The 25,262-nt window shown below is 43.2% G+C and overlaps 1 long non-coding RNA gene and 1 pseudogene across 1 annotated transcript; both read left to right on the top strand.

Annotated features, from left to right (window-relative positions):
- The first annotated feature begins 5,458 nt into the window (after window positions 1-5,458).
- LOC118664161 lies at window positions 5,459-6,875 on the top strand (annotated as a pseudogene).
- A 7,444-nt stretch (window positions 6,876-14,319) lies between these two features.
- Window positions 14,320-24,912, top strand: LOC118664580. Its single transcript, XR_004970365.1, has 4 exons — window positions 14,320-14,429; window positions 15,826-16,008; window positions 17,553-17,613; window positions 24,782-24,912. It is a non-coding gene; the product is annotated as an uncharacterized LOC118664580 (long non-coding RNA).
- The last annotated feature ends 350 nt before the right edge of the window (window positions 24,913-25,262 follow it).

Raw genomic sequence — 25,262 nt, 5'->3', positions numbered from 1 at the left:
TCACACAAGCACAGAGAGTCCCAAACAAGATGAACCCAAAAAGACCCACACCAAGACACATCGTAATTATAATGGCAAATGTTCAGGGCAAAGAGAGAATCTTAAAGGCTGCAAGAGACAGACAGAAAGTTACGTACAAGGGATCTCCCATTAGATTATCAAATGATTTCTCAACAGAAACACATCAGGCCAGAAAAGAATGGAAGGAAATTTACAAAGTGATGCAAAGCAAGGGACTAAATCCAAGAATACTCTATCCAGCAAGGCCCCTGATTGGCAAACTGTGGTTCGCGAGCCACATGTGGCTCTTTGGCCCCTTGAGCGTGGCTCTTCCACAAAATACCATGTGCAGGCACACACGTACAGTGCAATTGAAACTTCATGGCCCATGTGCAGAAGTTGGTTTTCGGCCTAGGCAAGTCTATTTTGAAGAAGTACTGTTGATATTTGGCTCTGTTGACTAATGAGTTTGCCAACCACTGAGCAAAGCTATCATTCAAAATTGAAGGGGAAATAAGGAGCTTCACAGACAAAAAAAAAAGGCTAAGGGAGTTTATCACCACCAAACCATCAATGCAAGAAATGCTAAAGGGACTGGTGTAAAATTAAGAAATAAAAAGGTAAGAAAGAACACAGGCACAAAAAATAAAAATGGCTACAAACAAGTACTTTTCAATAATAACTTTAAACATAAATGGACTAAATGCTCCAATCAAGACATCCAGTGGGTCATGTAAAAAAACATGACCCATATATATGCTATCTACAAGAAACCCACCTCAGAACAAGGGATTCACACAGACTGAAAGTGAAGGGATGGAAAAATATCTTTCAGGCTGGAATACTATGCTGCTGTAAAAAAGAAGGAATTCTTACCATTTGCAACAGCATGGAAGGAACTTGAGAGCATTATGCTAAGTGAAATAAGCCAGTCTATGAAAGAAAAATACCACATGATCTCACTCATTTATAGATAATTAAGAACATTATAAACTGATGAACAAAAATAGATACAGAGCCCTAGCTGGTTTGGCTCACTGGATAGAGCATTGGCCTGAGGACTGAAGGGTCCCAGGTTCGATTCCAGTCAAGGGCATGTACCTTGGTTGCGGGCACATCCCCAGGGGGGGGGGGTGCGGGAGGCAGCTGATTGATGCTTCTCTCTCGTCGATGTTTCTAACTCTCTATCCCTCTCCCTTCCTCTCTGTAAAAAATCAATAAAATATATTAAAAAAAAATAGATACAGAGGCAGAGCAGCATCAAACAGACTGTCAAACTACAGTGGGAAGGCCAGGCAGGGTTGGGGGTGGGGAGGGTATGAGATCAACTGAAGGACTTGTATGCATGCATATAAACATAACCAATGGACACAAGACACTGGGGGGTAGGGGAGGCCAGGGGACGTTCAAGGAGAGAAGAAATAGAAGACATCTGTAATACTCTTTTTTATACTTTAAACAATAAAACAAAATTTTTAAAAAAGATCACTTTAGGGGGTAGTGTGGAACAGATATTGGAGGCAGGCAAGAATGGAAAAAACTGTAGTGGTGTGAACTAAGATAAGGATAGCAAGTTGCATTACAGTATCCTATCTAATAAAAGAGAAACATGGTAATTGGTGTACGACCGCTACCCTTCCCATTGGCTAATCAGGGCAATATGCAAATTAACTGTCAGCCAAGATGGCGGCCGGCAGCCAGGCAGCTTGAAACTAACATGAGGCTTGCTTGCTTCAGTGACGGAGGACTCCAATGTTCCCCGCCTGCCGCTGCAGGCTTCTGAGCCTGCAGTTTAAGAAACATTGTAACAAATATAGAAGCTAAACAAAACCCCAGAAACCTTCCCGGCTTCAGCCAGCCGGATCACAACATTGTAAGCAAAGGCCAAAAACCTACTTTCAGCAGCGGAGGCCTAAGAGCTGGAGCCAAGCCTCAAAGCTAAAGCTGGCCCAGAATTAAAAAAAAAGAAAAAAAGGAGCAGTTGGGAGCTTCAGTCACCCCCAGCCTGAAAACAGCCCTCAGCTCCTCACCCAGACTGGCCAGGCACCCCAGTGGGGAACCCCACCCTAAAGGGTGTGTGACCAGCTGCAAACAGCCATCATCCCCTCACCCAGGCTGGCCAGGCACCCCAGTAGGGACCCCCACCCTGATCCAGGACACCCTTCAGGGCAAACCAGCCGGCACCCACCCATGCACCAGGCCTCTACCCTATATAGTAAAAGGGTAATATGCCTCCCAGCACCGGGATCAGCGGAGCCGCGAGGCCTCCCGGCACCGGGATCAGCATGACAGGGGGCAGCGCCCAAACCCCCTGATCGGCCCTGCTCTGTGTGTAACAGGGTGCGGCGCCCCAACCCCCCCACCCCCCACGGGCCCTGCTCTGTGTGTGAGGGGATAGAGCCATAACCTCCCCATCGGCCCTGCCCTGAGTGTGAGAGTGGTGGCACCCCACCCCCCTGATGGGCCCTGCTCTGTGCGTGACAGGGTACAGAGCCCCAACCCCCCTGATGGGCCCTGCTCTGTGAGTGACAGGGGGAAATGCCCCAACCCCCTGATTGGCCCTGCTCTGTGCATGACAGGGGGTGGCGCCGCAACCTCCCCATCGACCCTGCCTTGAGTGTGACAGGGGACGGTGCCCCAACCCCCCAATCGGCCCTACCCTGAGCATGACTGAGGGTGGAATCACAACCTCCCGATCGCCCTGCTCTGTGTAGGACAGGGGGCAGCGCCCCAACTCCCCAATCGGCCGTGCTCTGAGCCTGACCAGGGGCTGCACCTAGGGATTGGGCCTGCCCTCTGCCATCTGGGAGCAGGCCTAAGCCAGCAGGTCGTTATCTCCCGAGGGGTCCCAGACTGCGAGAGGGCACAGGCCGGGCTGAGGGACTCCCCTCCCCCCAGAGTGCACAAATTTTTGTGCACCGGGCCTCTAGTATATATATATTCTGATTTCACTTTTGCTTTTGAAAGAAGATACAATATGTATTTCTGTATTGTCCAAATTTTTTTATTAAGAATGTATTCATGCACTACTAATATAATAAAAATTTAACAAAGTAAAAACAAAAAACATTATAAACTGATGAACACATATAGATACAGAGGCACAGAAGCATTAAACACACTGTCAAACTACAGCAGGAGGGTTGGGGAGGGTTGGGGTGGTGGAAGGTAAAAGAACATCCAAAGGACTTATATGCATGCATATAAGCATAACCAATGGACGCCAGACACTGGGATGGGGGCGGAGTGAGGGCATGTGCGGGGGGGGGGGGGGGGGGGGGGGCGCGGGTAGGAGAGCCTGGGGGAAGGTCAATGGGGAATAAAAGGAGACATATGTACTACTATTTATAATACTTTAAACAATAAAATAAAAATTTTAAAAAATGACCCTCAGAAGGAGGAGGAACTCTGCAGCTGGATAGAGGGAGTCACTGGCCTTCCCATCAATCCTAACTTCCAGAAGGCTCATGCACTGCTGGTGGAAATGTAGACTGGTGCAGCCACTGTGGAAAACAGTATGGAGTTTCCTCAAAAAACTAAAAATGGAATCCCATTTGACCCAGTAATCCCACTTCTAGGACTATATGCAAAAAAAAAAAAAAGTAAAACCAATCAGAAAGAATATATGCACCCCTATGTTTATAGCAGCACAATTTACCACAGCTAAGATTTAGAAACAGCCTTAGTGCCCATCAGCAGATGAACGGATTAGAAAACTGTGGTACATCTACACAATGGAATACTATGCTGCTGTAAAAAAAGAGGGAATTCTTACCATTTGCAACAGCATGGATGGAACTGGAGAGCATTATGCTAAGTGAAATAAGTCAGTCAATGAAAGAAAAATACCACATGACCTCACTCATTTATGGATAATTAAGAACATTATAAACTGATGAACAAAAATAGATACAGAGGCAGAGCAGCATCGAACAGACTGTTAAACTACAGCAGAAAGGCCAGGGAGGGTTGAGGGGAGGGTAAGAGATCAACCGAAGGACTTGTATGCATGCATATAAGCATAACCAATGGACACAAGACACTGGGGGGTAGGGGAGGCCAGGGGAAGGTCAGGGGGTAAAAAAAAAAAAAGGAGACATATGTAATACTCTTTGTAATACTTTAGGCAATAAAACAAAATTTTTTAAAAAAGAAAAACATGTTTGCCAATGATTCCTCTGATAAGGAGTTAATTTCCAATATATAAAAGAACTCATACAATTCAACATTAGAAAGACAAACAATCCAATTTAAAAATGGACAAAGGACCTCAATAGACACATCTCCAAGGAGGATATACAGATGACCAGTAGACATATGAACAAATTCTCATCAGGGAAATGTAAATTAAAACCACAATGAGGGATCATAGCACACTTATCAGAATGGCTACTATCAATAAATCAGCAAGCACCAATTGCTGGTAAGAATGTGGAGAAAAGGATACCCTAGTGTACTGTTGGTGGGCATGCAGACGGGTGTAGCCACTGTGAAAAACAGTATGAAATTTCCCCCCAAAATTAAAAATGGAACTGTCTTTGAACCAATGATCCCACTTCTGGGTAAATATCCTAGTATCCTGAAACACCAATCAAAAGGAAAATATGCACCCCTATCTTCATAGCAACAATAGTCAAGATCTTGAAATAAACTCAGTTCCCCTCAGTAGATGACTGGATAAGAAAGTTGTGGTACCTTCACCCAATGGAATACTACATGGCTATAAACAACAACAACAAAAAAATGAACTCTGACCTTTTAGGACAGCATGGATGGACCTGGAGATTATTATGCTAAGTGAAATAAACCTGTCAGAGAAAGGCAAATACCATATGTTGTCACTAATATGTGGAATATAATGAAAAAAATAAACTTTCAGAAAAAAAATAAGACCAAAAGCATGGATACATAGAACAGACTGACAGATCTCAGAGTGGAGGGGTGTAGGGTACTGGAAGAAATTAACAAAACACATATATGCATATATGCATAGCTCATGGACACAGATAATAATGTGGGGACCTGGGGTGGGATGGGACTTCATGGAGGTGAGCAAAGGAGAGAAAATGGGGGACATATGTAAGACTGTCAAAAATAAGAAGAGAAACTACATCAATAACTAATAAACTTCCTAAACAAGAACCACCAGTCTGATATAAAGCACTGGTCCAGCATGATAATGATTGATGCAGGCAGGTCCAGGTAGAACACAAGGAAGAGACAAAATATTTCCATCTAAAAAAGCTGTAGTCTATGGTTTTGACAAAGATAAAAAAATCACAGAAGCCTTTCTTAGGAAGACTGTTGCCCATGATTTAGTCACACTATCATCTATTTTAATATCTCTTTGCATCGCTGAAACCATTGTCAGTCTCAGTGAACTTAGAAGCTTTAAGAATTCAATTGCTGTGCTGTTGCTATTGCTTCTAGCTTAAACCAAAAGATTAGCACTGAAAGAAATGAGCTGATCTTTGACTGAGGAAGTGGCACTTTTGATTGTCAAACTTCACTAATGAAGATGGAATTTTGAAGTTAAATATACAGCTGGAGAGAGCCACTTAGGTGGAAAGGACTTTGACAACTGAATGGTCAACTATTTTATTACAGAGTTCAAATGCAAATATAAGAAGAATGCAAGTGAGAACAAGAGGGCTGTTCATTGCCTCTGTACTGCTTTTGAACATGCTAAGTAGGCTCTCTCTTCCAGCACCCAAGCCAGTGTTGAGGTTTAGCCACAATATGAAAGCACCACCTTCTGTACTTCCATTACTTCTGCCAAATTTGAAGAAGTTAATGCTCACTTATTCTGTGGCCTGCTAAAAACTATACAGAAAGCCCTTCAGGATGCCAACCCAGAGAAGTCCCAGATATATGATATTGTCCTAGCAGGTAGTTCTACTTGTATTCTCAGGATTCAGAAACTTCTACAGGGCTTCTTCAATGGAAAGGAACTGAATAAGAGCAGTAAGCCTGATGCGTTGCTGTGCAGCTCTCCAGGCAGCCATCCTATCTGGAGACAAATCTGAAAACTTTGGAGATGTGCTGCTTTTGGGTATTACTCCTTTTTCTCTTGCAGAGTCATAACTGTCCTCATCAAGCCCAACACTACCAATCCTTCAAAGCAGGTATAGACCTTCACTACCTACTCTGACCACCAGTCAGGTGTGCTCATTCAGGTTTATGAAGAAGAGTGCACCATAACCAAGAATAACAGCCCACTTGGCAAGTTTGGACTCACAGACATACCACTTGAACTCTGTAGTGTTGCTCAAATTGAAGTCACTTTTCATATTGATGCCCAAGGCACATTCCATGTCTTTGTAGCTAAGAGGTTAGGAAAAGAGAACAAATTTACCATCCCTAACCCCACAAAAACTGTTTGACCAAGAAAAACAGTGAACATATGGTCCATGAGGCTGAGAAACACAAAGATGAAGGTGAGAAGCAGTGGAACAAGGTAGCTTCCAAGAATTCACTTGAATTCTTTGTAATCAGCATAAAAGCAACTGCTCAGGGTAAGAAATGTCAAGTTAAGCTTAATGATTATCATAAACACAAGATTATTCTTGAATGTAATAAAATAATCAGCTGGCTTGATAAGTACCAGACTGCAATGAAGGAAGAATTTGAATGTCAGCAGAAAACGCTGAACAAAGTCTGCAGCTTTGTCATTACTAAACTATTCCAGAGTGCAGGAAGTAACCCAGGAGGAATGCCTAGGGGTCCCTTAGTGAGAAGATCCTCCAACTACTGGTTCCTCTTCTGGGCCCACAAGTGAAGAGGTTGATAAAAGCAACCTCAACATAAATTTAGTTGTTGTTCCATACAAGACACTGAAAGACGCAAATTTTTTCACAAATTCCATGGCAGTTTAAAGCTGAGCTGCTACCTTAAGTAACTGGCAATCTCTATACTTGAATATGGAACATGTGCACAGGGAAAGGAAATAATTTGGCACTTTCTGGGCACTGTATTGTAAGTGGAAAACACAATATCTTAAAACGCACTGTATTTGAAATTAGCACACACACATAAATAAACCACCACTATACAAAACATAAACTTTTACTGCATTCACATACAGTTTTGTTCTAAGAATATAGCACAAAAGTATGGAGGTATGTGTCCCTCGAGCCTGAATGCTGTTAATTATGAGAATGGAATTGTGAGGGTATATGTTATACTGAGAACTGACTACCAGGTGACAGTGCTATTTACATTTTCTTTAATAAAAGTATTTTATATATTTTTTTATGTGTGAGGCCCCTAAATTGTGCGATGCAAGCAAGGACTCAAATTTCCCAGATATTGTAGGTATTATATTATAACCCATTTAACAGATAAGAAAACACAGACTTCAGCGACCTAGAACGAACTCTCCAAAAATTTATCTGGAATAAAAAAAAGAACCCAAATAGCTGCAGCAATCCTGAGAAAGAAGAACAAAGTAGGAGGGATCTCAATACCAGATATCAAGCTGTATTACAAAGCCACTGTTCTCAAAACTGCCTGGTACTTGCACAAGAACAGACTTGTAGATGAATAGAATAGAATAGAATAGAATAGAATAGAATAGAATAGAATAGAATAGAATAGAATAGAATAGAATAGAATAGAATAGAATGAATAGGATACAATAGAATACCCAGAAATCAACCCAAGCCACTATGCTCAATTACTATTTGACAAAGTAGTCAAGAGCATACAATGGAGTCAAGACAGACTCTTCAATAAATGATGTTGGGAAAATTGGAGAGATACATGCCAAAAAAAATGAAACTAGACCACCAACTTACACATACACAAAAATAAACTCAAAATGGTTAAAGGACTTAAACGTAAGATGGGAAAGCATAAAAATATTAGAGGAATCCACAGGCAGCAAAATCTCAGACATATGCTGAAGCAATATCTGCACCGATACAACTCTAGGGGCAATGGAAACTAAAGAGAAAAATAAACAAATCGGACTACATCAAAATAAAAAGCTTCTGCACAGCAAAAGAAACCATCAACAAAACAACAAGGAAGCCCACTGCATGGGAGAACATACTTGCCAATGTTATCACCGATAATGGTTTAATCTTCAACATTTACAGGGAATTCATACAACTTAACAAAAGGAAGTTAAACAACCCAATTAAAAAATGGCTAAGGAACCTAAATAGATACTTTTATAAAGAGGACATACAGAAGACCAAGAGACATATGAAAACAGGCTCCGAGGCACTAATCATCTGAGAGATGCAAAATTAAAATTACAATGTGGTATCATGTCACACCTGTCAGAACGGCTATCATCAACAAATCAACAAACAAGTGCTGGAAAGGATGTGGAGAAAAAGGAACCCTCCTTCACTGCTGGTGGGAATAAAGACTAGTGCAGCCACTATGGAAAACAGTATGGTGTTTCCTAAAAAAATTAAAAATGGAAATTCCATTTGACCCAATCATCCCACTTCTAGGAATATATCCCAAGAAATCAGAAACACCAATCAGAAAGAATATATGCACCCCTATGTTCATAGCAGCACAATTTACCATAGCTAAGATTTGGAAACAGCCTAAATGCCCATCAGCAGAAGAGTGGATTAGAAAACTGTGGAACATCTACACAATGGAATACTACACTGCTGTAAAAAAGAAGAAATTCTTACCATTTGCAACAGCATGGATGGAACTGGAGCAAACAGACTGTAAAACTACAGCGGGAAGGCTGGGAGGGTTGGGGGTGCTAAGAGAACAACCGAAGGACTTGTATGCATGCATATAAGCATAACCAATGAACGCCAGACACTTGGCGGTGGGTGCAGGGGGTGGCATGGGGTGAGGGCATGTGCAGGGGGGTAGGAGAGGCTAGGGAAGGCAATGGGGGAAAAAAAGGAGACATGTGTACTACTATTTGTAATACTTTAAACAATAAAATAAAAAATTTTTTAAAATGACCCTCAGAAGGAGGAGGAACTTCACAGCTGGATAGAGGGAGTCACTGGCCTTCCCATCGATCCTAACTTCCAGAAGGCTCGTGCACTGCTGGTTGTAATGTAGACTTGTGCAGCCACTATAGAAAACAGTATGGTGTTTCCTAAAAAAATTAAAAATGGAAATTCCATTTGACCCAATCATCCCACTTCTAGGAATATATCCCAAGAAATCAGAAACACTCATCAGAAAGAATATATGCACCCCTATGTTTATAGCAGTGCAATTTATAATAGCTAAGATTTGGAAACAACCCAAGTTCCCATCAGCAGATGAGTAAATTAAAAACCAGTGGTAAATCTATAGAATGGAATACTAGGAAGCTTTTATGCTGTGAAATAAGTCAGTCAGAGAAAGATAAGTATGACATGATCTCCCTCATATGTGGAATCTAATGAACAACATAAACTGATGGAAAAAAAAAATAGATCCAGAGACAGAGAAGCAGCGAATTCACTGTCAAACCTCAGAGGGAAGGCAGGGAAGAGGGGAAAAGAGAACAACCAATGAACTCATATGCATATATGCATAACCCATATATACAGACAATAGGGTGGTGAAGGCCTGGAGTTGGGAGATGGGAAGGGAGAGGTCAATAGGGGGAAAGGGGACATTTGTAATACTTGCAAAAATAAAGATTATTTTTAAATAGGAATATTTTAAGTTGGCTTTCAGAATTTTCAACATCAATGTATTTAAGAGGAGTGTAAATTCTAGTATGTTGTAAATAATAATATTTAAAAAGAAAGAAAGAAAAAAGATCACACACCATAAGCGGTGAGATTTCTTCCAGAAATGCCAGGCTGGTACAAGATTTAAAAATCAATAAATATGACACATCACATAAACAAAACAAAAGATAAAAAATCACATGATCATATAAAAAGCTGCAGAAAAAAGCCAACACCCATCCTAATAATGGACAAACATGGTAATTAACTGTAACTTTGCTACACTCCCCATTGGCTAATCAGGGCGATATGCAAGTTAACCACCAACAAAGATGGTGGTTAATTTGCATACTCGCAATGATGGGAGGCGAAAGGGGAAGGATGGAAGACAGTGATCAGAAACCCAGGCACAGGCAAGAGCCAGGAAGCAGGGCAAAGGTCGGCCCTGGAGGCCACCTTTGCCCTGCCACCAGCGGGTGATCGGAGAAGCCTGGTGGGTGGGGCAGGGAAGCAGACAGAGACAGCGGCCATGACCGCAGAAGCCGGAGGCAGGGGCAGGGAAGATGCCGCCGCCAGCGTCCCCGGCCACAGCTTCCCTGCCCCGCACCCGGCTTCTATGATCGGTGACTGCAGAACCTGGGTGCAAGGACGATCACAGAAGCCAGGGGCATGGGCAGAGAAGCAGCCGCTGCCAGCGTGCCCGTGGCGTCCCTGCCCCGCACCCGGCTTCTGTGATCGGTGACTGCAGAAGCCGGGTGCAGGTCAGGGAAGAGGCCACCACCAGCGTCACCGGCCGTGGCTTCCCTGCCCCGCACCCGGCTTCTATGATCAGTAACCACAGAACCTGGGTGCAGGGGCGATCACAGAAGCCAGGTGCGTGGGCAGGGAAGCAGCCTCCCCCAGCTTCCCCGGCCGCTGCTTTCCTGACCCGCACCCGGCCTCTGCGATCGGTGACCACAGAAGCCGGGTGCAGAGGTGATCACAGTAGCCAGTTGCATGGGCTGGGAAGCAGCCGTCACCAGCATCCCTGGCTGTGGCTTCCCTGCCCCACACCTGGCTTCTGAGATTGGTGATGCCTATGTTTGCATGACACATAACTGACTGCCCTCCCTCGAAGCACAGAAGAAGAAGCCCCTAGAAGAAGAAGCCGCCCACCTTTGGTCCAGGTGCCAGCACCTGGGGCTGGCTGCAGCCCAGGAGACGGACAAGCTACCGGTCAGAGGTCCCAGGCTGCAGCCGCCCGGAGAAGCTGCCAGCCCTGTGGTCCAGGGCGCCAGCACCTGTGGCCAGGGGAACAGGTTCCCTCTTCTCCTACTGTAGTCATTACTTCAATATTCCCCTTCTGAATTTCTCTTCTGTGCTGCAACCCAACTCCAGCTTTCATCAGAAGGATACAAAACAGAGAGAGCAGTGTTAAAAACTTACATTTTTAAGCCGGTAAGGGTGGTACTTAAACATATAAATGGAAAACTAGAGTTCTTAAGGTAACAAAGGCTACAAAGGACAGGGACAGCGCATGACCTATTATATCCAGCAATCCATATGGGGACTGAAGACTTTGCAATGATGACAATTACTGAAGATATGAATCAACTAAAATAGTTGACAGGGACAATTCTTCCATCTTTGAAAATATCTACATCAAATCTGTTTAAATAGATTTTCATCTGCATAATATAACACATCCTGACAAGGCCACCACCACCACCAATGTGGTCAGTGTTGTGTCATAAAATGTTTAATAACTGAGGGCCCCCACCCCCCGAGTGCACAAATTTTGTGAACCGGGCTACTAGTCCTATCTAATAAAAGACAAAAAGGGTAATTGACCATACCTTTGCTACGATTCCCATTGGCTAATCAGGGTTATATGCAAATTAACTGCCAACAAAAATGGCGACTAATTTGCATACTGCAGGCAGGGCGGGACAGTGCCAGACGCCATCCGGGCCCCCATGTGCGGCCCTGAGCAGCCAGGCTTAGGCGGTGCGATTGCATCACCTAAGTCCCGCCCCAGCCGGGACCCCCGTGTGCAGCCTAAGCCCCGCTGCCAGCTGGTACCCCATGGCAATCCCAGAGCAGGCAAGTGCGGAGGGCAGGCAGCCCCCATGTGGGCCTGCTCCTGGGATCGCCATGGTGATCCCAAAGCAGGAAAGTTCCCCACAGGCAGCACCCAGCAGGGCCTGCCCCTGGTCTCTGCAGTGATCCAGTGATCCATGAGCAGGAAAGCGCAGCCTGCAGGCAGCACCCCACCCTGGCCACAGCTCAAAGGAGAGAAAAACACGCAGTGGAGGCCAGGAGCCTGAGAGATCAACACAGAGGGGCACCTGCTCCAAGCCTCCAGGGTGTGACTGGGGGCAGGCCCCCAGCGGACACACACACTTACACACATACACACACACACACACACACACAGCGCCTGCTCTGAGCCTCCAATGCGGCTGGGGGCAGGCCTCCAGCGGACACACACACACACAGGACACCTGCTCCGAGCCTCTGCTGCCAGACTGTGGCCGTCAGTAGGACATCCACTGAGGGCTCCCAGACTGTGAGAGGGGCAGGCTGGGCTGAGGGAACCCCAACCCCCAGTGCACAAGTTTCGTGCACCGGGCCTCGAGTTTATGATAAAAAGTCACAGAAAATTGGGAGTAAAGGAATCATATGTCAACATATTGAAGGCCATACATGAAAAATCTATAGCAACATCATATTCAATGGGCAAAAGCTAAAACTATTTCCCCTAAGAAGAGGAACAAGACAGGGATGTCCACTTTCACCACTCTTAATCAACAGAGTGGTGCAAGTCCTAGCCACAGCAATCAGACAAGAAGAAGAAATAAAGGACACTCAAATTTTAAAGGAGGAAATAAAATGGTCATTATTCATAGATTACATGATATTGTACATAGAAAACTCTAAGGACTCCACCAAAAAAACCCTATTAGATCTAATAAATGATTTATGCAAAGTAGCAGTATACAAATGTAACATCCAGAAATTGGTGGCATTTTTATACACTAGTGATAAACTCTCAGAAAGAGAAACTAAGAAAACAATCTCATTTACTATTGCCAACAAAACAAAAAATAAGGTAACCAGGAATAAACTTAACCAAGGAGATAAAATACCTATACTAGAAACTGTGGTACATCTACACAATGGAATACTACACTGCTATATAAAAGAAGGAATTCTTACCATTTGCAATAGCATGAATGGAACTCAAGAGCATTATGCTATTAGAAATAAGCCAGTCAGAGAAAGATAAATATCACATGATCTCACTCATTTATGGAATATAGTGAACAACATAAACTGATGAACAAAAACAGATCCAGAGACAGAGAAGCATCGATCAGACCGTCAAACCTCAGAGGGAAAATAGGGGAGGGTGGAGGTAAGGGGGAGAGATCAACCAAAGGTCTTGTATGCATGCATATAAGCCTAACCAATGGACACAGACACCAGGGGGGTGAGGGCATGAGTGGTGGGTGAGGGGGGAGGCAATGTGGGGATAAGGACACATATGTAATACCTTAATCAATAAAGAAAAAGAAAAGAAATGTGGAGTTGAGTGTAAAAGTCAGCATAAAATGTAGGCAATAGAAACTTTAAGCATGGAGCTCCAGTGGCGCAATCGGTTAGCGCACGGTACTTATACAGAAACTTCAAGCAGAACAGGATTCAATACATAAATTATGAGTTCACAAAATGATGGGAAGGCCTAGAGCATAGAGATAGAAAGCTATTTTCTCCATTACAACAGAAAAGGGGAAATTACAAACAGATGTACTTGGGATTTGCTTTGGAGTGAGTGGCTATGGATATGTAGACTTGATGTAAAGGTAGGGAAAAGTTTCCATCAAATGGCTTCTATTGCTCAGTAAGGTGAGGCACCTGAGAGGAGTAGCAGTGAAGTATGAGGTTTGAGAAGAAGCTTTGAGACAGAATCGGGGACCTGGAGAGTATTCTGCTAAGTGAAATAAGCCAGTAAGGGAAAGACAAGTACCACATGATCTCACCTAAATGTGGAATCTAATGAACAAAACAAACCAGCGAACAAAATAGGTGCAGAGGCATGGAAGCATGGCGCAAACTGACGGGTCTCAGATGAAAGGGGGTGGGAAAGCGGGCAGAGAATAACCAAAGAACTTAAATGAAAATATATAGAGATACAGATAATAGTGTGGTGAAGGCCTGTGTTGGGGCACGAACTGGGTGCAGGTGGGTAATGGGGGAAAACTGGGGACATCTGTAATACTTACAACAATAAAGACAAAAGGCACCTCAAAGAAAGAATAATGGTCAAACGTTTGAGATTATGTTTGAATTAAAGAAGAAATAAAATAGTCATCATATAATGAATATTTCCTAAAAAAAAGAAAAGATATGTAATTGGAGGTGGAGCATGTTCAAAGAAGCTAGTGTAATTGCCAAACAGCTTTCAGATTCAGATGATGATGTTTGTCTTAATTTGTAGAAGATCATTCTGTCCAGTTAAGTGCTATTTATTTTAATGACTTTGCCAAGATACATGTCTAACTTTAGATCATAGTCCAGAGAGATGAAAAGCACCATAATATTGCCACATACACAGTCCCAGCCCAAAGTCCATCAGAAACTATACCTCAGTCTCATGAAGTTCCTCCCCATTCAGTACTTAACATCGTTCCTCTAACACAGACCTCCTCTAGCTCTCAGGCCTGAGCTCCTGAGAGAAAGTCCCCAGACCTACACAGATCATGAGAGACTCGGCCGCACAGCAGAGAGGCAGAGGTAAGTCTGGAGCCCTTCCTATGGAGGGGGTCAGCCCGAAAGTTGGAGGAGGAGGCAGTTTGAAGAAAGGATCAAGTTAGAATTCTATGAAAGGTTCTCCTGCACAGAGGATGTGTGGATGGAGAGAGCTGTGCTTCTTGTCAGGAAAGTGGGATGAAAGGAGACAGAAGGAGGGGAAGGGGGTAGAACTGACGAAGTTAGAGAAAACAAATTATGGTACTTGAAAGACTTGGGGGCCTGTTTGCCAGGGTTCTGAGGTAGGAAGTCTCCTAGGTATTTGCACTCTATTACTTAATCTGTGATGCCTAGATCAGTGGTCTTCACAATAGAGTGTATACACCTGAGGGTGTGAGGAGACAATGCAAGATACTCAGATAGGAGTTGTGTGAACAAGGTGAGTGTTCCCAGCCTCACACTCCACACGTGCTCTTCCTTAAAAATGGTTGGAGAGGCTTCTTTCCCATTCTATCTCTCACAGTTCTCTTTTTTTTTTTTAGAAACCAACTAATTTTACTATTCTAGTTTTGTTTTACAAAGTGTTTTCTTTAATTTACCTTTATTTTTGATACTATTACAGATGTGCCCCACTTTTCCCCTATTGCCCACATCCACGTGGCTCCCACCCCACCCCTAGCCTTCACTGCACTATTTCTGTGTCCATGGGCTATGCGTATATGTATATAAGTTCTTTTCTTTTTGCCCCTAATTCTGTTTTATTTTTTATAAAAATATTTTTATTGTTAGTATGACAGATGTCCTGCATTTTCCCCAACCTTACCCTCCTCCACCCATCCGCTAATCCCCCCAGGCCTTCACGACCCTATTTCTGTGTCCAAGGGCTATGCATATAAGTTCTTTGGTTTATCTCTTCTCATCCTGCCCACCCCTACACTGAGTTATGTCAGTCTGTTCTGTGACTCCCCCTAGCTCCCTTTCCCTCCCTCCTTCCCACTCTGAAAAGCAAAGGAAAAAAATATCCTTGGGTGAAGAATAACATTAAAAAAAAAAAAAAAAAACCAGCCCAACTTGGCACTCACTGTTTCAGTGCTGCTGGCCCTTAGTGGGCAAGGCCTCCTCCCAGTCTCTGTTCAGGCCAGAGTCCTCCCTGCTGCCAGACTCAGCCACAGGGGAGCAGATTTTGGAGCCCAGAGCCTTTCCCACTTGCCTCAGGTAGTGGAGGGTGAGGCAGAACCAGCCCTTCCACAGGCTGTAGAAGGGGATCCTCACCTGCACTAGAGGTGGGCAGGGCCTCCTTCCTGTGCCCACTGTCCACTCCCAGTCTGGCTCTCTGCTTAAAATGCCTCTAGAAAGTAAAGAGTCCCTCAGGTTCACTGGTGGGTTTGCCTGTCAGACACCTGCGCTGACCCTGAGCTCTGCTGCATGGCTCCTTCTACAGGCACATGGGTGCTAACTTCCCAAAAAAAACAATGATGAAGTGCTCTTCCTGTCCAACTGGCAAGTCTATGACTTTAACTTCCACCGCTGAGCTCCCAGAGCACAACCAGGACTGACCTGGCCATCTCTATCTACTCCCTGGGACTCTGTGGTTCTTGGCGCCTGCACCGGGAGGATTCCTCAGGTAAATCCAGAATGGCTCACGCTCCAAACCTGGAGCTACAGGTGCTGGGCCTGAGGCATCAAGTGGTAGCAGGTGCTACTTGGAGCTAGTCCCCACACAGACCACTCACACACAATAGCACTCACACTTGCCCACGCACATGCTCTCTCTCAAATACATACTGACTCCCACCCTCACACCTGTCATGCCACCAACTTGGATCATTTCAAAAATGTTTTCTCTGCCCTGGATGGTTTGGCTCAGTGGATAGAGCGTCGGCCTGCAGACTGAAAGGTCCCAGGTTCGATTCCAGTCAAGGGCATGTACCTTGGTTGCGGCCACATCCCCAGTGTGGGGTGTGCAGGAAGCAGTGGATCGATGTTTCTCTCTCATCGATGTTTCTAACTCTCTATCCCTCTCCCTTCCTCTCTGTAAAAAATCAATAAAATATATTTTTTTAAAAATGTTTTCTCTTTCTTTTATTTTATAAGCAAGGGATAGCCTTTTCTTGGACTTCCATCCCTTTTTTTTCTATTCCCTTCTCTTTTCCTTCTTTTCCCTTCCCTTCTCTTCCTGAACAACCCAGTCTGAAAGTGTACAAGTATGCAGCGTAAGTCCAATCTGTTCTGGCAGTCAGAAGGACAGGGGGGTAGAAGGCGAACTGAGGTGGCCCCCAGCAAGGGGTCAGAGCCCAAGCAGTGAAGAGATACCAACCCATGGAAGAAGCCTGACATGGAGGAGATGAAAGTCCTGCGGGAAGGAAGGTCTCTGATGGGTGTCAGAGTCAGAGCACAGTGAGGAAAGGGTAGGACATGCCAGAGCCCACACAGGTAAAGAGGCATCCATGTGGAGGGAATGCCCAGCATAGTGCTGGAGAGGGTTGAGGTGGGTGTTCATGTAGGAGACTGGGTAGAAACAGAGGTCAGAAACTGGCTTCATACAGGGGGGTTGATCAAAAATATTAAGGATTAAGAGCCAGGATTCTCTCTTTCAGAGCAAAAAGTTACAAATACTGAGGTGTGAGTGGGTACTAAAATGAAATCACTAGCTGGTGATTTCAGTGTAGCCTGAGGAAGTAGCCATGGTGGACCAAGTGAAGTCCCTGAAGGAATTTACCAAGATCATCAGAGTGATCTAACAATGTATGATTGGCAGCTGGCAAAGTACTCTAACTCCCTGCTTAGAAAGTTGGACCCCTACGTGGAGCTGGGGTGCTGCTACTTGAGAGTTGCCTGAGAGAACCTCAAACTGCCACATCATCTTTCAGGTCCTCCTGAGACTTTATAGAATGGTAAGTCTTGTTCCCACTTTCCTTTATTCAACACCATTTCATTTGAGTTCCACCATAAATTTACCACTTGTAGTGTAGAAGTACAAAGGATCAATTAGAGAAATTGTATTGGGCACTTGAGTTTTGCAGAAAGTTTCTATAAAAAACATTTTGGTCAAGACTTAGCTCTGTGAAGAGCTCAGCACTAACAGCCTGAAACTCTTTGCTAAGATCCTCCCCACCTTCTCTATCAGCTCTTTCAACAGCTTCTTAGATCTTTGCATTGTTTCCACAGTGTCCCATTTCTGTCATTGGTGGGAAGCTGGCTCTGTCCTGTAGGAGAAGGCAGAAACCAGGTAAGTTTCTCTTGCCCAGGTGAGATAGTTGACATAAAATGTTGTCCCTGACCTGTCATTCTCTACACATTCAAGAGATTTGTATACAGGACCCCACTTAGTTGAAGGTACCATGTGCCAGTACAGACACCAGTAGGACTTCATGCTTCATCCTTAAGCATGCCTTATAACAATTTTCCCACAAGTTTGGGTCCTTCAGATGGCTTTGCAAGATGAGCATCAAATGGGAAGTGAAACTTATGACAGTCTGTTTGGTGAGAGCCACTACACACTCTGCTTGATCAACTGCCTAGATTTAGCCTTCAGCCACCTGCACTGAATGCTGCTGCCCTTCAGGAAAAGGACGCCATAGAGCAACAGGAAGAGTTCAAATGCAGGTGCTCAAGGAGCCCATATGTGGCCATACCTGGAGTGGATTGGAGGAACAAAGAGGCCAGGCAGGGATTCCTGGTGGAGCTCAAAGCAGCAGCACCCAAACTCTGTCCTCATTTACATCAGATATGTTTTGTGAAGTTGCAGTTCATACAAGCAAACTAACTGAAAAGGGGTTATCTTAACATTGCATGTACATTCTACAAATTAAAACTCCTCATTTTGAAACCCTGGATGAGAAAAAAATCAATTGGATTTTAAATCCATTCACATTTTTACAAGAAATTTTAATATTACATTTGTAAATGAAAGAAAAGAAAGAGCTGTTAGGTTCTTTAGCTACAATGTAAAAGAGTGGGATTGAAAAAGATTTTAATATTTGTATTACCTACTTACGTAACTAAAATATCTCATCAATTATGGTTATGGAAAATTGAAGACATCATTATTAATAACCATAATTGAACACTGACAGTTATCTGCAGTTATTTCAAGTATACAATCAGAAATCAAAAAGCTACATTTATTGAAACAACTTCAAAAATTATAAAAATTGAAGATTTTTAAGTGTATTCCTTCTAAATTCATATTTAACATATTTCTTACTTAATAACTTCTATTTCATTTTTCTTATAATCATACTAGAGGTCCAGTGCACGGATTCGTGCACCAGTGGGTCCCTTGTCCTGGCCTGCATGGATCGGGCCAAAAGTGGCAGTCTGACATCCTCTGAAGGGTCCTGGAGTATAAGAGGGCACACTGCAAAGTTGCTGTTGCTCAGTAGCTCCTGCATTGAGCATCTGCCCCATGGTGGTCAGTGCACGTCATAGCTATCAGACGGTTAGACGGTCATACAGTCACTTAGGCTTTTATATAGATAGATAATACAGAGAGAAAATGTTATTTTTTCCCATGAAGCCCATATATCCTAATCCCCTTCCAGTTTACTACTGTGTCCCTAACAAAAAACATCATTTTTGCTGCATGCCATGATATCAAAAAGGTTGAGAAGTGCTGCCTAGTCCATGGAGAAGTAATATATGCTCCATCTCTACAGTTGCTTCCAAGGTCCTTAAGACCCTGCACTATTATATACCACATGCATCTGCCTGCTCAGGATCCATTCCCCACATATAAAGCCTATTTCCCCTCCACCTAAAGAGAGCATGGCCTTGGGAATGCCTTCCCCCACTCCCATTCTTTGAGCCAGCCCTTTCTAGATAGTCTCTGAGCAGCAAGATCTCTGAGCCCTGGGCCCTGGGCAGCAAAATTCACAGCCATGGCCACCAAATCCCACATTGTCCTAGTTGTTGATGTGTGTTATAGCCCTTTCCTCACTACTACCACTAATTAACCTGTTCTTAAAAGTACTAGACTGGGGACAGAATGAGGCAGGGAATTATAGAAAACACCTGCTTTTTCTGTTGGTCCAAGGCAGAAGGACCCCTAATCTCCTGGTCACTCTAGAACAGCGGTTCTCAACCTGTGGGTCGCGACCCCTTTGGGGGTCGAACAACCCTTTCACAGGGGTCACCTAAGACCATTGGAAAACATATATAATTACATATTGTTTTGTGATTAATCACTATGCTTTAATTATGTTCAATTTGTAACAATGAAAATACATTCTGCATATCAGATATTTACATTATGATTCATAACAGTAGCAAAATTACAGTTATGAAGTAGCAACGAAAATAATTTTATGGTTGGGGGTCACCACAACATGAGGAACTGTATTAAAAGGTCACAGCATTAGGAAGGTTGAGAACCACTGCTCTAGAAGAAGGGTCCTGACCCTGGATCATCAGACATTATGTACAGAAGATGTCATCAGTATGTACAACGTAGCTGACGCCATGAGTGCCCTGCATAGTCCTAAAGAGCAAGGGTCCCAAAATTTACAGAAAATGAGCAAGAATCTTACTTTGCCCTTATCTAGTCCCATGGATAACTTGTGCCCCTTACCTGCCCAAGAGTGAGATTCCTGCATTCCTTCCTTTCTTTCCCCCTTGCATTAAGTCTCCAAGTTCTCTTTTATTTATTTTTTATTATGATGAAAAACATATAACATACAATTTTCCATCTTTTTTTAATTATAGTTCACATTCAATATTATTCTGTATTAGATTCAGGTGCACAACATAGTCGTTAGCCAGTGGTTCTCAACCTTCCTAATGCCGCCACCCTTTAATACAGTTCCTCATGTGTGGTGACCCCCAACCATAAAATTATTTTCGTTGCTACTTCATAACTGTAATTTTGCTACTGTTATGAATCATAATGTAAATATATGCTATATGTGTTTTCCGATGGTCACAACCCACAGGTTGAGAACCGGGCAATCATATATTTTACAGAGTGGTCCTCCTGATATTTCAAGCACTGCCCCCCCGCCCCCAGCCTGTACATAGCTATTGCATTATTACCTTTTTCCTCCATTGACCTCCCCTGGCCAATCCCACCCCCCTGCACATGCTCTTACCCCCCTAGGGACTGTGTCCATTGGTAATGCTTACATGCATGCATACACGTCCTTTGGTTGACCTTTTACCCCCCCCCACCCCACCCCTTACCCTCCCTGCCTTCCCTCTGAGGTTTGACAGTAAGTTTGATGCTTCTCTGTCTTGGATCTATTGTTGTTCATTAGATTCCACATATGAGTGAGATCATGTGATACTTATCTTTATCGGACTGGCTTATTTCGCTTTGCATAATGCTCTCCAGGTCCATCCATGCTGTTACAAATAGTAAGAGTTCCTTATTTTTTACAGTTGCCTATTATTCCATTGTGTAGATGTACCATGATTTTTTAATCCATTCATCTGCTGATGGGCACTTAGGCTATTTCCCAATCTTAGCTATGGCAAATTGTGCTGCTATGAATATAGGGGTGCATATATCCTTTCTGTTTGGTGTTTCTGGTTTCTTGGGAAATATTCCTAGAAGTGGGATGACTGGGTCAAATGGGAGTTCCATTTTTAATATTTTGAGGAAACTCCATACTGTTTTCCACAGTAGCTGCACCAGTCTGCATTCCCACCAGCAATGCACAAAGGTTCCTTTTTCTCCCCATCTTTGCCAGCACTTGTTTGTTGATTTGTTCATGATGGCCATTCTGACAGGTGTGAGATGGTACTTCCTTGTCATTTTGATTTGCATCTCTCAGATGATTAGTGACTTTGAGAATTTTTTCATATATCTCTTGGCCTTCTGTATGTACTCTTTTGGAAAGGGCTATTTAGGTCCTTTGCCCATTTTTTGATTGGGTTGTTTATCTTCCTTTTGTTAAATTGTATACATTCCCTGTAAATTTTGGAGATTAAATCCTTATTGGAGATAACATTGGCAAATATGTTCTCCCATGCAGTGGGCTTTTTTGTTGTTTTGTTGACGGTTTCTTTTGCTGTGCAGAAGCTTTTTATTTTGATGTAGTCCCATTTGTTTATTTTCTCCTTAATTTCCATTGCTATAGGAGCCGTATCAGTAAAGATATTGCTACACCATATGGCTGATATTTTTCTGCCTGTGTTTTACACCAAGGTTATTATGCTTTCCCATCTTACATTTAAGTTCTTTATCCATTTTGTTTATTTTTGTGTATGGTGTAAGTTGATTGTCTAGTTTCATTTTTTTGCATGTATCTGTCCAATTTTCCTAACACCATTTATTGAAGAGACTGTTTTGACTCCATTTTTTGTTCATGCCTCCTTTGTCAAATATTAATTGACCATAATGGCTTGGGTTGACTTCTGGGTTCTCTGTTCTGATTTATATGTCTGTCCTTGTGCCAGTACCAGGCAGTTTTGAGGACAGTGGTTTTGTAGTATATCTTGACATCTGGTATTGAGATCCCTCCTACTTTGTTCTTTCTCAGAATAGCTTTTGCTTCTTAGGGAGCCTGGCTAGAGGTTCATCAATCTTGTTTATCTTTTCAAAGAACAAGCTCTTGGTTTTATTGATCTTTCGTAGTGTTTCTTTGGTCTATGTCATTTATTTCTGCTCTTATCTTTATTATTTCCTTCCTTCTGCTCACTCTGGGCTTTTCTTGCTGCTCTCTTTCTAATTCTTTAAATTGTAGAGTTAGATAATTTATTACAAGTTTTTATTGTTTTTTGAGGTAGGCCTGTAGTGCTATGAACTTCCCTCTCAGGACTGCTCTCACTGTGTCCCATAGATTTTGGATTGTTGTGTTTTCATTGTCATTTGTTTCCAGGATGTTTATAAGTTCTTCTTTGATCTCTTTGGTAGCCCAATCATTGTTTAATAGCATGCTATTTAGCCTCCAAGTGTTTGAATTTTTTTATTGTTTTTATTGTAGTTTATTTCTAATATTATGCCATTGTGATCTGAAAAGATGCTTGATATTATTTCAATCTTCTTGAAATTGGAGAGATTTTGCCTTTGTCCTAATATGTGGTCTATCTTTGAGAATGTCCCATGTGCACTTGAAAAGAATGTATATTCTGTAGCCTGGGGGTGAAATGTTCTGAAGATGTCAATTAAGTCCATCTGATCTAGTGAGTCATTTAGAATTGCTGTTTCTTTGCTGACTTTTTGTCTAGAGGATTTATCCACTAATGTCAATGGGGTATTAAAGTCCCCTACTATGATTGTATTGCTGTCAATCTCTCCTTTGATATCATCCAGAAGTTTTTTTATGTATTTAGATGTTCCTGCATTGGGTGCATATATGTATGTTTACCAGAGTTATATCCTCTTGTTGTATCGATCCCTTTAGTGTTATGAAGTAGCCCTCCTATCTCTTGTTATGGCCTTCACTTTGAGGTCTATTTTGTCAGATATAAGTATTGCTACCCCAGCTTTTTTTTCATTTCCATTTGCCTAAAAGATATCCATCCCTTCACTTTCAGTCTGTGTGAGTCCCTTGTTCTGAGGTGTGTCTCTTGTAGACCCCATATATATGGGTCACATTTTCTTATCATTAAGCCACTCTGTGTCTTTTGATTAGAGCACTTAATCCACTTATGTTTATGGTTATTATTGATAGGTACTTGTTTGTATCCATTTTTATTCTTTGAGCCTGTGTTCCTTCTTGCCTTTCTATTTCTTCTTTTTACCACAGTCCCTTTAGCATTTCTTACATTGCTGTGTTGGTAGTGATAAACTCCCTTAGCCTTTTTTGTCTGTGAAGCTTTTGACTTCCCCTTCAAGTTTTAATGACAGCCTTGCTGGATAGAGTATTTTTGGACTCAGTCCCTTCCTTGGCAATGCTTTGTATACTTCATTCCATTCCCTTCTGGCCTGATATGTTTCTGTTGAAAAATCATTAGATTATCTAATGGGAGTTCCTTTGTAGGTTACTTTCTGTCTCTCTCTTGCAGGCCCTAAGGTTCTTTCTTTGTCATTAACGTTTACTATTGTAATTACAACATGTCTTGGTGTGGATCTTTTGGGTTCATCTTCTTTGGAACTCTGTGCTTGTGTGACTTTTTTCTTTTCCAAATCAGGGAAGTTTTCTGTCATTTCTTCAAATAGGTTTTCTAATCCTTGCTCTTCTTGTCATTCTGGCACTCCTATTATATGTATCTTACTTTGTTCCATGTTGACCTAAAGCTCTCTTAGACTCTTCTCCTGCTTTCTAATTTATTTCTTCACTAGCTTTTCAGATTCAGTGTGTTTTGCTGCCCTATCTTCAAATTCACTAATTCGGTCTTTTCCACTTCTTGTAGTCTACCGTTGAAACCTTCCATCGTGTTTTTTTATTATAGCTATATAATTTTTTTATTTTCTCCTGAATCTTACATAAGTTGTTGATCTTTTCATCCATCCGGTTTATGAACTGTATGACCATTATTCTGAATTCTTTTTCTGAGAAATTGAATGCCTCTGTTTCATTTAGTTTCTTTTCTGGTGATCTTGCCTTTTCTTTCCTTGGGGAGTTGTTTCTTTATCTCCCCATTCTTGCTATCACTGGTCTGAGGTTCACTGTCAGGATGTGCAGAGCTGGGTGATGCCATGGTCTTGGCAGGCAGGGAACAGTCAGAGGGTGGCCTGCATAACACACGGGGCCAGGGCATCACTGCAGCTTGGAGGGCAGGGGACTCAGTCAGAAACTGGCCTGCATGATGCACGGGGCTGGGATGATGCTGTGGGCTTGGAGGGCAGGGGACTCAGAACCTCACCTGCAGGACTCATGGGGCCAGGGCCTATGTCGCTGTCATGGTGGGCAGGGAGTGCAGTTCCAGGTTTATTGGTGGGACCTGCAGGGATGGGGCGACACTATGGGCTTGGTAGGCGGAGATGACTCAGTTCAAGACCCAACAGTGGGATGCCCTGGAATGACATGGTAGTCTGGTGAAAGAGGAGTGCACTCCAGGTCCCATATGAGCCCATGTCTGAGGAGGCTCGAGTCCTGATTTCTGTGGGTCTGTAGCTAAGGTAGCAGGTCTTTGGCTGGAGTGCTTGTGGGGTCTGGGATGGCATCTGAGGCTTGTCTGGGTGGTGGTGAGGCCGGGCTCCTAGTCACAACAGCTCTCCCCTTCAAGATGGCATGGTTTCTGTTGAGTTGGATGCCCGGAAGTGATTTCAGCAGTAGCAGGAGCTCTCCATCTAAGAGAGCCTGGTCTTCCAGCACTGAATGCCCTGCAGGGTCAAACTGTCCCTCACTCACACACATACACACACACTCACACACACACACACACACACACACACACACCACAAGTCCACACACTCCCCTTTTGCTCCCTCACTCACTCCCTCACCGCCTTCCTGCTAGATGCCATCTTTTCTCTCCCTCAGATTTCTCTTTTTATTTCTCTCCTCATTACAGTTTTCCTCCTTGTCCAATGAGTCATCAGTCAAAGACTTGGGATTGCCCTGCCTCAGACACCTGAAGAGGCAGTGAGTCTCTACGATGTATCATGGCAGCCTCATCTCACTCTTCCTCTGCCTCCAGATGGCTAAAGGTATGAAATCTTATATGAGTTTCTGATTCTCTGATATGTAAGAAGAAGGAAAAAACAAAAGGGGGGTAACGCTATAATGGAAAATTTGGACAAAAGAGCCAATGATTGGAGGTCCTGGAAAGTAAAGAACTTAATATTATTCTGCTTACTAAGTACCAGGCAGTATACTAGGCATTTTTACTTGTATCTTCTGGTCCAGGCCTGCGCTGGTTGTGTGTGTGTGTGTGTGTGTGTGTGTGTGTGTGTGTGTGTGTGTGTTGTGTGTGTGTGTACATCCAAATACAAATGTGCATGCAGTGGGGCAAAGGTTGAGAGAAAGCAAAAGAGCCCAGATGATAATAAAGA

Source organism: Myotis myotis, unplaced genomic scaffold (assembly GCF_014108235.1).
Source record: "Myotis myotis isolate mMyoMyo1 unplaced genomic scaffold, mMyoMyo1.p scaffold_m19_p_10, whole genome shotgun sequence".
NCBI classification, from domain to species: domain Eukaryota; kingdom Metazoa; phylum Chordata; class Mammalia; order Chiroptera; family Vespertilionidae; genus Myotis; species Myotis myotis.
The sequence above is the reverse complement of the archived record's forward strand: the minus strand, read 5'-3'. Positions and strand labels throughout refer to the sequence as shown.